The following is a 16,020-nucleotide window of genomic DNA, read 5'->3' as shown; positions in this document are numbered from 1 at the left end:
CAGAGAATTCTTTTCTATGTTGTCAAAGCAATTCCATAACAGATTCCAAAGACGCAGGAAGAATCTCTTCTTTTATAGTTCCTTTAACACTCCTTGTAGCCATGTTAAAAACAGTTAGAGTTGTTAATTCAAATAAATTCAGTGAGCATTGTGAAGTTTAAGGACTTACAAAGGTTGGAAACGGTAAGTTAGAGCAACTTTAAAAAGCTGCTACTCCATCAACAGCCAACAGGAAGTCTACCTAGCCTTTAATGCAAGAGGGCCAGTGTATGTGAAATGGATCCTTGGACATGTGTTATCTGAAGTATAGTTAAACAGGAAAGTCTGTGATTGCAGTGCCATACACAAAAGTACTGGAGAAACGCATCATCTAGGGGAAGCAAAGATAGATGACCAATGTTTCAGCCCTGAAACATTTGTTGGAGCAAATTTAAAAAGGGTGGGGGTGGGGAGGGGAGGAGGTGAGGGACACTTTGTTCTCTTTAAGAAAGAATTTAATAGTCTGATAAGTTACAAATGTGGCTTTTTTTAACCAGGTAGATTCCAGTGGGTGAGGGATAGAAGGTTTCTCAACTCTCAGGGATTGAGACACGTGAAGCATAAATTTGAGAATGGACAGAGGACTAAGCATGACAGAAAATCGACACCCGGAAAATAGTAATGGGAACAAAATTCAGCGCATCGGACTGAAACAAGAAGGGCATGCTTCACCAGAGAGGTTGTGAATCTCTGAAACATTCTGCTATTGAGGGCTTAATTCATTGAGCTTGTTTAAAAATTGATGGATTGATTCTTCGGCCTTCAGGCAAATTTTGGAATGTCTATGAGAAAGTAGAATCGATATGCAGCCATTATCTTGCAGAATACAGCACCAGGCCTGAGGGCCTTGATTGCTTAAACTACTGAATTTGATTCTTCTGAATAGATCAGTATTATGTCTCTGGGTTACTTGGGAGGCTTTTTAAATAACTTAGAGATGCCAGGTTCAAATAAAAAAAGAGACTTTACTTATTGATGTCTTCTACCATCTCAGGAAACTGTTCACACACACTTGTACACATCCGCCCCACAGATACTACAGTGAGAAGGGTGTGTGCTTATGCAGTTACAAAATAATTCACAGTATCCTGATTATATAACATCCCTCCTTCTCAAGATGAATAAAAAAATAGTGTTCTTTATCACTTACTTTCCAGTGTACTTAAGTAACTGAACTTGTACACTAATTTATGTACACAACTATTTTTAAATAGTTGTTATCGATATCGGACTGTCGTCAGTATGTTGGTTCACTATCTTGTGGATTTGGCTGTGACTGTTGGGCTCTGTGTTGCTGGTCCACGTGGAGGTGATGTACCTTGTTGTGCTTCACCTGACAACCGCTGTGTTGATGTTTCGGTATTAGTGGTTGTGTGCTCTTCAGTTGGCACCTCACTTGATATTGGTGTTGCAGGCTTTGCTGGTATGAAAGCTTTCTGCTTCATCACAACTTGTGTCGGATGGATGCGAATTGTGTTCCTCCTCAGCTGATTGCCAGAGTCTGTCTCAACAATGTATGATCTTGGTGTCTCATCTTCTCTGATGACCTTTGCTGGGGTCCATGTTTTCAACATCGGCTCTTGAATATGCACGTGCTGCCCTCTGAAGAATTTTGGCAATGTTTCTGCATGTTTATAATGCTGGCGTCCTTCTTCTCACGTCAGCCAGTCTTCTTCTGGTTTCCTCCTGGTCTTCTGGAGGGTGTATTTTGCTTGACAGAGTTGTTTTATATCTCCTGCCATTTAGAAGTTCTGCTGGGGACTTCATGCCAGCCCTTAAAGATTTTGCTTGCAATGATAGAAGAGCTAGGTTTGGGGCTTCTTTTGTTTCGTGACATTTAACTAGTGTGCCTTTCACAGTTTGCACTTGTCTTTCAATGAACAAATGACCTTTGGGGATGATGTAGTGATAACAAACCCATACTCTGCAGCCAGCTTTCTGAATTATTGTGATGTGAACTTTGTTCCATTGTCACATATTACTTGCTTGGGTATTCCTTAGTCAGCAAGGAGCACTCTCATTTCTGAGGTGATAGTTGACGCTCTCAGGTCTTTTGACGAATGAAAACTTAGAGTAATAGCAGGCTACTATTAAATACCACTGTTGATTCTTGGTGAACAAGTCTGCTCCCACTGTGTGGCATGACCTGGCAGGTACTTCTGTGGAAATCATTTCCTCTTTTTGTTGTGTGTTTCTGTTGATGCTTTTGAATATCTTCTTTGTCTGGATCTCATAACTGACAGAGATCAACTGCAACTCCTGGCAGCTATCCAGACCTAGAATTGCGGGTCCGTCTACATCTACCACATAGAATGTACAGAGGATGTTCTTTCCCTTATGGCAGACATTGATCTTAGCTCAAAATTGCTGCTTGATGATGGGTCCAACATAGGCCGTCAATGTGACATTTTCTGTTTCCAATGCACCGTCTTTTGGATACCCTTTTAGACAATAGACATTAGGTGCTGGAGTAGGCCAATTGGCCCTTCGAGTCAGCACCACCATTTAATGGATCATGGCTGATCTTTCCCTTTCAATAACCAATCCCAGCCTTATTCCTATAACCCTTAACTCCCCTGCCCACAAGAGCCTTATCCAACTCACTCTCAAATCTCTCCAATGAGTTCTCCCCCACCATTCTCTGTGGCAATGCATTCCACAGACCCACAACTCTTTGGGTAAAAAAATATTCTCCTCATTTCTGTGTTAAATGTCCTTCCCTGTATTCTTAAACTATGCCCTCTAGTCTTAGTCTCTCCCATCATTGGGAACATTTACTCTGATTTCACCCTGTCAAGCCCTTGGATAATCCTAAATACCTCAATCATGTCTCCCCTCATCCTTCTAAACTTTCATTATGTTCTCTGGGAACATCTGGCGGTAGAGTCTGAGTGGAAGGATGTTGCTTTGTGATCCAGTATCCAGCTTCACCTTTAGGTTAAATATCATAGGCTTGTTCTGGGTTGTCCTCTGTATTTGGATCCTTGTGTGCAACTCGCTTCCTTCTTTCATCTCATCTGACATCTCATGAAGGTGTATGGATTCTATATCCACTACCTGGGTGTCGGAGTCCTCATTGTTGTTTCCTTTATTGTTGTGGATCTTCTTAGCTTTTTTTTTCACTGGTATTGCTCTTTTCTTCACACTAGACCTGCACATCTTCGCCTAGTGGTTTGCTTTATCACAGGTTCTACATTCAGAACTGTATGCAGGGCATTTGTTTCAGTCATTGAAAGGGTGTTGTCTGCCACACTTCCTGCAGGTCTTGGAGGAGTTTGCACTTTTCTGATTGTGTCCTTTACAGCATCAACCCTTCCTTCCCTTTGCTATGGGTGGGTCTGTATTGATAGGGATTTAATTTGCATCCTCATGGCTTCGAAGGCTCTGGCTGTGTCTATAGCTTCAGCCAGCTTCAGGCTATCCTTCCCTATGAGAGACTTTTGTACTTTGGTATGGGAACTCCCCCATTATTAGTTGATCAACTAATCTTTCCTCTACATCCTTCCATCTGCATTTTGCAGCAACAATTTTTAGTCTAGTAAGGTACTTATCAACAGTTTCATCATTCTCTTGCATTAAGCCTTGAAATTCATAGGATTTAATTCTATGATTAGACCTGGGTTCAAGGTGAGAAGCAGACGTTGCAAATATCTGCTCTGGATCATTTATCTGCACCTCTGATATTCATTCACATAGCAGTCTATCCAAGCTTGGTCAAGTGAAAACACAAGAAAAGCCACTGGATAAATTTAGTATTTAATTTTGATGATCAGCATGGTAGAAAGCCCTTCTGGCCAATGAAGCTCATGCTGCCCAATTACACCCTTCTCCAGCGAGCTATCGACATATTGCTTCAGAAAGCCTTCCAAGATGCCATGAAATAATTCTTCCCCATCTAATACCTTTTTTTCTGAGGCAGTTTCTGGGTAAGTTAAAATCTCCAGTACTCATATACCTATCTGTGAATTAACGACATATATATATGCTTCTTGTTACAGCTGACTGTGAGGAAAATGCAGGTGGGTGGGGGTGAGGGGGGGGGGAAATAGTATCATTTCATAAAATTGTTCACCTTTTTTTCTGCTCCCAGTCTACTTTTGCCACTCCTCTCTGATGTTGCTGGAATTTGCCTTCGCAGGATTCAAGCTCTTAATTTGTGGATTTAACCTGAGCCCTTTATTTCGCAAACTTGAAACTTGCAGATTTATGGTTACTGTTCCCAATATGTGCAACTGTCCAAAATTTCCACAACTTTGAGAAGATACAATTGAGGACTGCCCCATCTCTCTCCATGTTGTTCCATTCAAGTTCTGAAAGATCCTATCATGGCATTCTGTGGAGAAAAATGCAAGTTTGCTCAAACTGAAGGAAATCTATTTCTACTTGGGTCGACATCTTGGGTCCTGTTGTTTTTGAAATGAGGTTTGTGAATCCTACTGCTATTTTTCTTTATTATATCAGAACTGTATTCCATTCGACTTTCCATGGAACTCCCAAGAGCTGAAGCTGAATTAATAAATAAAGCCATCCCTTGGGATCAAGTCAGTCCCTTTATCCATTCAGCCTCTCTTTACGAGATTCACTGAGTGACATTTTTATCTTGCTTAACAAAACTTTTAGAAGAGATTAGTTTTTTCAAAACTGCTGGTGTCAAAAATGAAATCGACTTGAATTATTAATTAGTTGACTGTAGCTGAAGCTCTGTTTGCTGGTGTCACGATACATCTCCCTGCTCGCTCATCCATAGGAATGTTTTGCAAAACCTACATCTTCAAGATTGTGGTCACCTCATCAAATAACTTTTTTTTTCTCTCAGTACTTCCGTCCTGTGAAATATTCTGATAACTTTTTTTAAGAAGAACATAGTAAACAGGAGTAGGACCCAGAGTGTTTCATCCAACAGCTTAAACTTGTTCTGAGATTCATCGCAATCATGGCTGATCTTTACCTCAGTGCCATTTTAAGGCTCTACCCTCATGTCCATCGATACCTTCAACTTCCAGAAATCTATTGAACACATGCATGGGTTTCATGGGTGTACATTTCCAGAGGTTCAGCACGCTCTCTGGAAAAAAATCTCATCCTTTTTTTTCCCCCCAAGGGTAAAGATTCCATTATGTTTAGAATGTAACTTACATGAATAACTTTTGTCTACCGTAAGGCAGACAGAGAGTCGCCACTTTGTTCAGCACCTCTCACAGAAACCTGCAGCACCTGGTATTCCTCCCCTCCAAGGAGTGACCAGTCCCGAGCCTGCTGAGCTTCTGAGATCAGACAATCTCAGGCATATTCAGGCTATTACTTTTGGCCCTGCCCTTTCACCACACCTCCAATGTTGTTAGAACAATGATAGCAATTTGTTTTGAGGAGTGGATCTTAATATTTTGTGTTTTCCCACAAAATGCTGTGAAGTATTGGATTGGAAATTATTACTATTCGTTAATATTTTAAAAGAAATTGGCAGCATTTCACCACATAAGGGGTTGCTGTCAGATTTATTTGGATGGCACATTATCGTTTTCTTTGTCGTGACTGGGCATTAGGGATCAGATGGTGCTTGTGCCCTTTTCAATTCCATGCATTGTGGGGCGCTGACCTTGATTGACACGTTGCAGGCTTTCTATCGTGTGATTCTGAAGAGCACATTGCAAGTGGGCCCTGCTCACAAGTGCCTTGGAATCCATGCTAGTTATGCAATCATGCTGTGTGTAGGGATTTTTCACCTCAGAAACAAGTCTATTCAACTAGATTTTTGCTTTATATATTTCTGAATTATTAATTTTTCTGTATCATGGAACAAGAGATCATAAATCTCTTGCTGTGTTATGGAAAACTGAACGGCATCCATACTTATTTTCCAGCCAAGTGTTGTTTTGAGAGAAGCCCCTGTTTTTTTTTCCCTTCCCCCCAAACATCTCTCTCCTGTTGGAGAAGATGGTCCAGAGCATGTATGCTGAGCAGAAGGAGTTTAGGCATGCAGTTTAAGTCGGTGCACAACCTTCACTGTTCCCGGCAAAAACTGAGCAATTGATTATAATCAGGAGAGGCCTGAGTACCAGTAAACTTGGGCCTTGCTTCCAGCACAGGACATTGTCACTGCTTCTGAAGATTATAGCTTGGAAAACTCTGAAGGTCCAAACGTCTCTTCAGCAGCTCTCTGTATATTTGATGTATACATTTGTGTTGGAGGAGCCTTAGCCCTTGAACTTGCTGACTGTGCGGGCTGGAGCGGGAGCCACAGGAGGAGGGGGGGGGGTGAGGAAAGAAGGAAAATATGGTGATAATTGGAGGGAGTGTGGTCAGGGGAATAGACACAATTCTCTGCAGTGAGGATCAAGAGGCCCGAAAGAGGTGTTGCCTACCTGTTGCAGTGGGAAGGGAAAGTTCTAGTTGTCATGGCGGGTGGATACTAATGACATGGAAAGAACATGGAAAGAGATTGTGCTGAAGGAATTTGAACAGCTGGTGGTTAAATAAAAAACAAAGCTGAACTAAAAAGTTAATAATCTCTGGATGGCCTCCTGAGCCATGTGCAAATTGGCAGGGGGGGGGGGTCAGTAAGATAAGGGTGTTAAATATGCGGCTCTAAGACTGGTGTGGAAGAAGTGGGTTTGAACTCATGGGACATTAGCACTAGTAGTGGGAGAGATCTTGCCTGACAAATCTGGACTTCCCTGAGGAAGTAATGATCAGGCAGACAAAAGAAAGTCAGTGGATGCTGTTACTTGGATTTTCAGAAGGCCTTTCCCAAAATGCTGCACATGAGACTGTAAAACAAGATGGTGTTACTGGAAAGGGACAATCATGGATAGAAAATTGACTGACTGGCAGAAAGCAAAGAGTGGAAATAAAGGGGGCCTTGCTGTCTGGCTGCCAGTGACTAAGGGTGTTCTGCAGGCTCAGTGTTGGGGCCATTACTTCTCACTTGACCTGTTATTAATTTGGATGGCTTTGTCATCAGGTTAGCTGATGATCTGAAGATAGGTGGAGGAGTGAATAGCATTGAGAAATTAGGGAGTCCACAGAGGGGCTTGTGCAGAGGGTCAAGAGAATGGGCAAAGAAGCAGCAGATGGAATGCAGGTTAACGAATTGTGTGGTCTTGCACTTGGATAGAAGGAAGAGAAGTGGAAACTATTTTCTGATCGGGGAAAGCGAATATCCATAGGGAATTGCAAGTTCTTGTGCAGGATTCCTGAATGATTAATGTAGTGGTAAGGAAGGCAAGTGCAATGTTAGCTTTGATTTTGAGAGGACTCGAATATAAAGCTGAGGCTTTATAAGGCATTGGTCAGACCACATTTGGAGTATTGTGAGCAGTTTTGGGTCCCTTATCAGAGGAAGGATGACCTGGCATTGGAGAGGGCCCAGAGGAAGTTGACAAGAATGATTCCAGGGATGGGAGGGCGAACATGTGAGGAGCAAATGAAGCTACCAGAGGCTGTGCTTGCCGGAGTTTAGGAGGTGAAGGAATCTCATTGTAACATAGATGTGGCAATGTTTTCAGTTAGTGGGAAGGTTCTAGGACCAGAGGGCACAGTCTCAGGATAAATGGTGTCCCTTTATGGAGATGAGGAGGTTTTTGTCAGCCACAGGCTGCTGAATTTGTTGCCTGAGATGGCAGTGGAGGCCAAGTCACTGGGTAAATTTAAAGTGGAACTTGATAGGCTCTTCATTAGTTGGGGTGTCAAGGGTTATGGGAAGAAGGTAAGATAATAGGATTGAGAAGGGAAAATGCATTAGCCAATATCAAATGGCAAAGCAAACTCAATGGACCAAATGACTTTTGTGGTCTTCTGGACACAAAATCTGGGGACATTGAGAGGGGAGTGAGGGTACAGCGGAATATAGATCAGATCGAAAGTTGAACAGATCGAATCAAACCCAACCAGCGTAAGGTATGACATTTGGGGAAGTCCGATACCTTGTGGTTCAAGTCATTCATTCTTGTCCCTTTCTCGCCCTATTTGTTTAAAATTCCTTGCGAATGGTAAGTAAACACATATTCCTCCGCATCTGAAAACAATTAAGCCCCCCTCTCAACATCTGGCACACCATACTCGACTGCCCTTTCCTCCCCCCCCAACCCTCACTTATCCCCTACCCTTCTTCCCCCTCCCTCATACCCCCTACTCAACTTCTGTCTTTCCCACACCCCCACACCCCTCACACAACCCCTATCCTTCACCTCTCGCGTACACCTCTCACTCAACCTCTGTCCTCCTTCCCCCTCCCCCATACTCCCTACTCAACTTCTGGCCTTCCCTTTCTCCTGCACCCCTCACTCAACCTCTGCTCTCCCCCACGCAAACTTTGTCCTCCTCCCCTACTCAACTTCTGACCTTTCCATTCTCCTGCCTCTTCCTGCCCTTCCCCTGCTCACCTCACATGACCTCTGACCTTTCCCGTACCCAACTGAACTCCACCCCCACTCCCCTGCCCCCATCCTCATGATGCGAGAAAGCATCACTGATCTGAAATGTTGACCATTCCACAGATGTCGGTCGTGTTCTTCAGCATTTGGTTTCATTTTATATTCTGGAATGAGCAACTTTGTTTTCTATGAGCAAGCCAATGTCTCTATGTGAAGCCAAGTCTCTCATGGAAATTGAAGCCACCTCTCACTCATCAAAACTTAAAATTGACTTTGCACATTAATGATTTGCTTTGATTTGGTTACCCATCCAGCTGATAATTATTTACCTGGAAATTCTTTCCAGATTGGTGGGGCAAAATGAGTTGTACCATCATGTGTGCCAGTCATATTCTGCTTCTACGTGCTTATGATGCCCTGAGGTAACATAAAGTAAGCACAAAACTCTAAAGACTGTGCAACAGGCTTTATTCAGATAAAAGTCTGAAAGCCATTTCATGCTTCACTGGCTTCTGTGCGACTGGCTCAGGAGGGGCCGGCTCAAGTCTTTATTCGGGTCGGCTGATTGACAGCAGGCCAGGTGAAGTCAACCCTTAGGTGATGTTCCTGCAGGTACAGCGATCACCCCCTGCAGTCAGCTGGTGGTTGTATCACCACATTACTTCCCATTTTACTTCAACAGAACGATTTTGGAAAGCAGTTATGAAGTGTTCTGCTTGTACGGAACACCTGTGGATAATCTTCTTGGTAGTTATTCTCAGAAACAAAAAAATATGGTAAATTCAACTTAATTTATGTTACCACTATAACAGCAATTGATACATCTATAAACTAACAGAAGAACATTTCAACTGGGCGATTTGTCCTGCATTAAAACCCTGGTATTGATTACACCAGATAATGCTTTTGTTTCCCCATGCTTGTTCAGTAAGTGTCACAATCACATGACCCTGAAATAGTTCCTTTGGTTTTGATTGCTTGCATTTTTTTTAAACAGCGCAATCAAGGTCATCTCAGGCTTTGTGCAGGAAATGTTCTCACATGACTAACCTATCTGAAGAACATGTCATAATTGATATATCTCTTGACATTGATGCTGGTAATGTGAGTTGTTGTCTAACCAATAAAGGGAAATTGTTAATTGAAGATGGTGGTGTCTTTTTAACAAGGAACATCAACATCAAATTTAATTAAGCTCAGCCTGAGTCTGTAACTGATAAGTGGGATTGTTAAAGGATGCGGCCAATGGCAGTGCAACTCCAGTTTTTGAAGGATAACGAGCTGCAGGAACTTTGAACGGCTTATTGCCAAGTCTTCTGAAGTGTTTGTGAAAGATTTGTATTGAGTGGTTTCTCATTTCCGAATTGCTGATACCGTTGGCTGAAGAGCTTCAGTGATGTGGTTCCAATTCTGACTTGGGACACTGGTAGTGTGGAGTTTGCATGGTCTCCATAAGTTTCAAATTCAAATTTATGGTCAGAGAACATGCATAGAGCCATGAGATTCTTTTTCCTTAAGGCCAGGCAGAATGTCTACTTATCGGTAGTCTTACCTGCACTGAAGAAAAAGATGTGTACATTAATGAGAAATATGTAAACAAAGATAAAAATTTGGACAAACTCTGCAAATACAGAAAAAAAAATTCAATAAGACACAGTACATCTCTGATTATCCAAAATGTTTAGGACCAGGCCTATTTCAGATAAACTTTTTTTTTCGGAGAACCGGTCATTTAAAAAAAAGCAGCCCAGTAGCAACAGCAAATCAGATATAACAGTGTTTAAACTACAACAAGTAACAAGGAAAGCTTTTTAAGCATTAAAATAATGCTTAATACTCACCAATAAAAAAGAAGCTGGATGCTGCTGTAAGGTAAAACATCATGAGATGGGAATGTGTAGGGAGTTACCCTGTACAAGGCTGTAACAAGAAGGGGAGGTGTCCTTGTACTCCTGTTAGGTAAAACATCATGAGATGGGAATGTACGGGGCAGTAACAAGATGTGAATGCATCCTTGTACTTACAAGATAAGAGAGACATTGATGGATTGAGAGGCAGGAAGCTAGCAGGGAAAGGATAGCAACAGTTTTAGTCATTGGACAAGTAATGATATGATGATGTTCTAAGCACATATCCAAGGGTATAAAAAAATCACCATTTTGCTGATAACGGCAGAATGCATTCTCCGACTAACATGGTTAGTTGCAAGTGTTACAATCCGGTAATAAAGAACAAAGAACCCTGATTTCGACTCAGTCTGGTGTTTGTCTCACTCATTCATGAACAAAGCAGACCTAACACTGCCTATTCTTCCCCACCGACGTCCCGCTGTCACTGCCGGGAGCCCAAGGTCTGCTGCTGCCAATGCCAGGAGCCCGATGTCCTCGATCAGTTCGGCTCTAAAAAAACATTTTGGATAAATGAGGATTTCTGATTTGTTTCTAATACCCTCATTTATCCAAAACAATTTTAAAATTTTGGATAACTGAGGATTTTGGAGAATCCAATTTCAGATAATCGAAGTTGTACTGGAAAATGAGTCCTTAATTGAGTCCCTGATTGAGTCTGTTGTTTAGGAATCTGATGGCGGAGGGGGAGCAACTGTTCCTGAAACTAGTGGTCAAGGCCTTGTGGCACCGACACCTCTTTGCTGACATCAGCAGTGAGAAAGAGTATGACCTGGATGATGTGGATCCTTGATGGTTGCTGCTACTCTGATGGCAGCATTCCACGTAGATGTTCTTGATGGTGGGGAGGTTTTGCCTGTGATGAACTGGACTGTGCCCACCACTTTTACAGGGATTTCTGCAAGTGTACCAGGCCTTGGTGCAGCCAGTCAGCACACTTTCCACTACACATCTGTCGAAGTTTGCCAAGGTTTCCAAATGTAGTGCACATCGAAGAATCAAAGGCTCGTTAATCCAAACCAAGGCTTTTATTAACTAGAAGATTGGAATGTATCACATGTAGGTCGACCAGTCCAGAATGATCTGGGTCTGGCTAGGAGCAACCCTTTAAGACCTGCCAGTAGGCGTGGCTACACTCTCAGCCAATCACAACCATCCTATACCACAATATATACATATACAAATTGGTGAAAGAATCCGTAATATCACATTCACCTCTTCTTTGAGAACTGACCCCGGGGTGAATAGAGGGCTGTAAAAAAAAAGGGGGGAAAATGGTGGGAGATTAGGGGCTGTAATGGTCGGGGGGCCTGATCGTCCGACGTGACTGCCGTGATGCTGGGATTTGGGTCGCTGGAGTTGTGTCACTAGTGGGCTTGTTGGGTGCGGTCACCGCTTCACTCAATTCCCCAATGGCGTTGTCAACAGGCTGGCCTGAGTTGGTGGGGTGGTGCTGATCCCTCTGTTCGAGCATGTGACCTAGGGGAGAAGGAGTTGGAGGAGGTTAGGTCGGGAGCACTGCTGGGTCGGATCCGACTTGGGCTAGGTCCCTTACCAAGACTATGTCCTCTCGCCCGTCCGGATACTCAATGTATGCATCATGCAGGTGCGCATGGAGCAGTATCACTCGGTCAACCAATGGGTCATTCTTTGAGTACCGGACGTGGCATCGCAGGAGAACAGATCCGGAAACTGTGAGCCACGCCAGCGTGGTTATTCCCGATTCGGATTTCCTCAGGAAGGAGGACATCCTTTCATGGGAGGTGGCATTGGTCGCGGTGCATAAGAGGGAGCGGATGGAGTGTCAGGTGCTAGTGAGCACGTCCTGCCAGTGAGCGGTGGGAAGGCCTTTGGACCGGAGGGCAAGCATAACCGTTTTCCAGATGATGGAATTTTCTCTTTCGACCTGCCCATTACCGTGTGGATTATAGCTGGTGGTCCTGCTTGAAGCAATACCATGCTCCAGAAGGTACTGCCGCAGCTTGGCGCCCATAAACGAGCACCCCGGGTCACTGTGGATGTGACTGGGGTACCCGAAGATGGTGAAGATGCTGTGCAGGCCCTCTATGACTGAGGAGGCAGTCATGTCGAAAAAGGGCACAGCGACCGGGAAGCGAGAATACTTGTCGATCACCGTAAGAATGTAGGTGTTACGGATGGTCAATGGTAGGGGCCCCTTGAAGTCCATGCTTAGACGTTCAAAGGTTCAGGTGGCTTTGATGACGTGGGTGTTCTCTGGACAGAAGAAGTGGGGCTTGCACTCAGTGCACACCAGCCAGGCTCAGATCATGGAGCGAATCTCCTCGATTCGGCTTAAGTGGCTGCATCCTGGATGCTCTCACAGACTCTGGGGAACACCATAGACATCAATTCTAGTAGTCAATGGCCGTCCTCCTCCACGGCAGGGTCAGAGAGTTGCAGGTAAGCTTCGAAACACTTCACCCAGTGCTTAAAGTCATTCGAAGCTGTAGCTGACTGCGGGTTGATGTTGAGGCATTCCGGTCGCAGCATACACTCCATCCCTTGAAAACTTTTGAGTTAATAAAATTGTAGTGCATGTCGAAAGAATCAAAGGCTTGTTGATCCAAACCAAGGCTTTTATTAACTAGAAGACTGGAGCATACCACATGTAGGTCGACCAGTCCAGAATGATCTGGGTCTGGATAGGAGCAACCCTTTAAGACCTGCCAGTAGGTGTGGCTACGCTCTCAACCAATCACAACCATCCTATACCACAATATATACATATACACATTGGTGATAGAATCCATACTATCACACCAATGCCATACTAAACCTTTGCAAACTCTTGAGATAGTAAAAGCACTAACTTGCCTTCTTCACAATATCATTAATATGTTGGGTTCAGGAAAGTCCTGGATAGTAACTCCCAGAAATTTAAATTTACTCACCCTCTCCTCCTCTGATCTCCCACTGATCACTGGATCATACACCTCTGGTTTTTTTTCCCTTGCTAAAGTCGACATTCCGCTCCTTGGCTTTGGTGATAGTGAGAGAGTGGTTGTTGTTCGTGCACCATTCAGCCAAGTTCATCCCCTTCCTTTATACAACCCACTACCATGGTGTCATTAGGAAAATTGTAAATGGTGTTATTGTCGTACCACCGAGCCACACAATCATAAGTCAAGTCACCTTTATTTATCATTCTTACTGTGCTCACATGGTAAAGACGAGGTAGTGTTTCTCCAAGACCATGGAGCATATTTATATGTTAGAATAGAAGTTAAACACATTAAAATATTAAGATGTGTACAGTAATAGTCCACGGTATCCTATCCCCAAATGTTCTGGGAGTTCAAGAGTCTGATGACTTTGTGGGGGGGGGGGGTGGTGGAGAAATTGTTGCCTAATCTGGATGTAAGGGCCTGAGTCCTGCAGTATCTCACACCAGCTGGGAGAAGGGAGAACATGAGGGGTGTGTGGAGTCCTTCACAATGTTTATTGCCTTTTGTCCACATCGAGTGTTGTAGATGTACTTCATGGTAGGAAGAGAGACCCCAATGATCTTTTCCGCTGATTTTCCTGTCCTCTACAGGGTCTTGTGGTCCGAGGAGGTACAGTTTCCAAACCAGGTGGTGATGCAGTTGCACAGGATACTCTCGATACATCCTCTGTAGAATGTAGAGAGGATGGAGGGTAGGAGATAGATTTTCCTCTGCCTGAGGGGGGGCTAAGTACGCAGCCCTGTGGTGTTCAGGTGAAGATGGAGATGGTGGAGGAGATGATTTTGCCAATCAACACTAATTGAGGTGTGGAGGTGAGGAAATCCAGGATGCCCTGAATGCACTGTTTTCCATCCATATCTCAAAGGCTTGGTCATAATTGCAATGTTTCATTACTCCATCTCCATCCTTGTCATCCAGTTACAACCAGTTCAAGGAATCACTTTTCTCAAGAAAATTAGCAGATCTGAAAGACGACAGTGTTGTTTATTGGATGTCAGCAATGATTCCAAGAACAAACGTCTCCATTTTGTAGACTCTACAGGTTCAAATACTAATGCAACAGGCTTTTGCTTTACATCAAGATGATCTGTGACCAGCTGAGAGAGAGTAATATTGAAAGAACCAACATAATTACAGTGGTTTTAAACTTTGATGAGGCTAGGTTTAGAATTTTGTTAATAATTAGAATGGAACACACAATTTGTCAGATACTGTTCACTCAGCAAGGCTTTGTTTTCTCACTTGTTTCATATAATATGTTTGACAAACGTCGCTCAATTAAATATTGTACTGATGTTGGGTCATTTGTTTAAAACTTTGGTGGAGAGCAAATGTTCCTGTCCAAAAGACAAGCCATGAATCTCTAAAATCCCAGTTAAAATTATTTTATTCACACTGTCACCACTGCTGTGAGGAACCGAGACTGTCAGCACACTTCTTAATTGTTTTAATTGAAGCAATGAAGCGAACAATTCTAATTAATTGTATAGTAAAATTTTTGATCCTTGTAGAAACACCATGTCTTTGCTCTCCAGCAGCAGCTGCTCATTGTGGCAGGGGAGGGGGAGGGTGTCAGAGGCTGGGGGAAAATGGATGGTGATCAAAGCAGAAAGTGCTGTCTTGTGCGGCCATGCCCAGCGAAGGATAATGGAAGCCACAACTAAATGCTGAGGGCTTTGTGGGTTGTGTCACTCACCAGGTATGAGCTATGCAGCACACTTTCCTTTTTGATCAAATGTATGAATGTGAGCTGCGTAGTGGGCAATGAAAGTAAACCAAGGGATAGTGGCCTCGGGTTGTGATCACGCACTCTACTTAACCCTTTGCAGTGGGCTTCAATCACTGGAGCTCCATGAATACAGAGCGAATTGCTTTAGGGTTCAGGTTGCTAACTGTTAGGTTCGGGCAAGTGCCCTTGCCTTCCTATGGTTATGAGCCACTTGTCCATGCTGCAAAAAAAAGTGTTAAAGTGGTAAATGTTTCACGAGCTAAGTTTTTAAAAAAATACACTTGCACGTCCACACTCTTTAGGACCTCCAGATATTCTGAAGTATTTACAGCAAGTGAAAGGCTTTTGAACTGCAGCCAGGATAAGCAGCACCTTATCCAATTTAAATACAGCAGAGTCCCTAAAGTGGTTTTAACTCTCATCTTAAATTCACCTTTCATCCATTTTAACCTTCCTGAGCCACTGGCGCAGATTACCTTATATCCGTGCTCCTTTTTCTGGTCTTGAAACCTGATCTACCATAGATCCTGCCAGCTGATTTGGAAGGGTGCATGTTCCATTTTTTCTCCATTGATTGCCCCATTCTGAGCTGAAGGGCAGCTTTACAGTTATTCTGCATCTAAATTCCACGTTTTAATATATCTCCTCCATTAAAACAAAAGAAAAAGGCAGGACACCAGTTTTGTTGTGGAAGTCCACAACTGCAATGGATCAGGTTATGCCGGTTCAAGTTTGTTCTGATCTGACTATACATGCATAATCAGACAAAACAGCATTTCTCTGGATTACCATGCACAGACGTGCACACTCATTAATACAGAGATAAAGTTTTTAAAAACATATAGATATATATATATATATATATATATATATATTTGGAATTATTTGCTCGGTTACAGGATACTGTTCATCAATTTCACAGCCTGTGGGGGCCGGGGCAGCTATTTCCCAGCCTGGCAGTCCTAATTTTGATACTCATGCAGCTCCTCTTGATGGTACAGTGGATG

General features: G+C 43.2%; 1 protein-coding gene and 1 long non-coding RNA gene across 4 annotated transcripts in view; one reads left to right on the top strand and one right to left on the bottom strand.

The window, feature by feature from the left end:
• The window catches only part of LOC138738944 (interleukin-1 receptor accessory protein-like 1), a 1,251,110-nt gene that overhangs the window by 95,424 nt on the left and 1,139,666 nt on the right, over positions 1-16,020 (top strand). The window lies entirely within an intron of this gene.
• LOC138739853 (uncharacterized) lies at positions 11,328-15,663 on the bottom strand. Its single transcript, XR_011342482.1, has 2 exons — positions 15,490-15,663; positions 11,328-11,797 (listed from the first exon to the last, which is right to left on the bottom strand). It is a non-coding gene; the product is annotated as an uncharacterized lncRNA (long non-coding RNA).

Source organism: Narcine bancroftii, chromosome 7 (assembly GCF_036971445.1).
Source record: "Narcine bancroftii isolate sNarBan1 chromosome 7, sNarBan1.hap1, whole genome shotgun sequence".
Taxonomy (NCBI): Eukaryota; Metazoa; Chordata; class Chondrichthyes; order Torpediniformes; family Narcinidae; genus Narcine; species Narcine bancroftii.
Note: the sequence above shows the minus strand (reverse complement) of the source record. Positions and strands in the feature narration are given on the sequence as shown.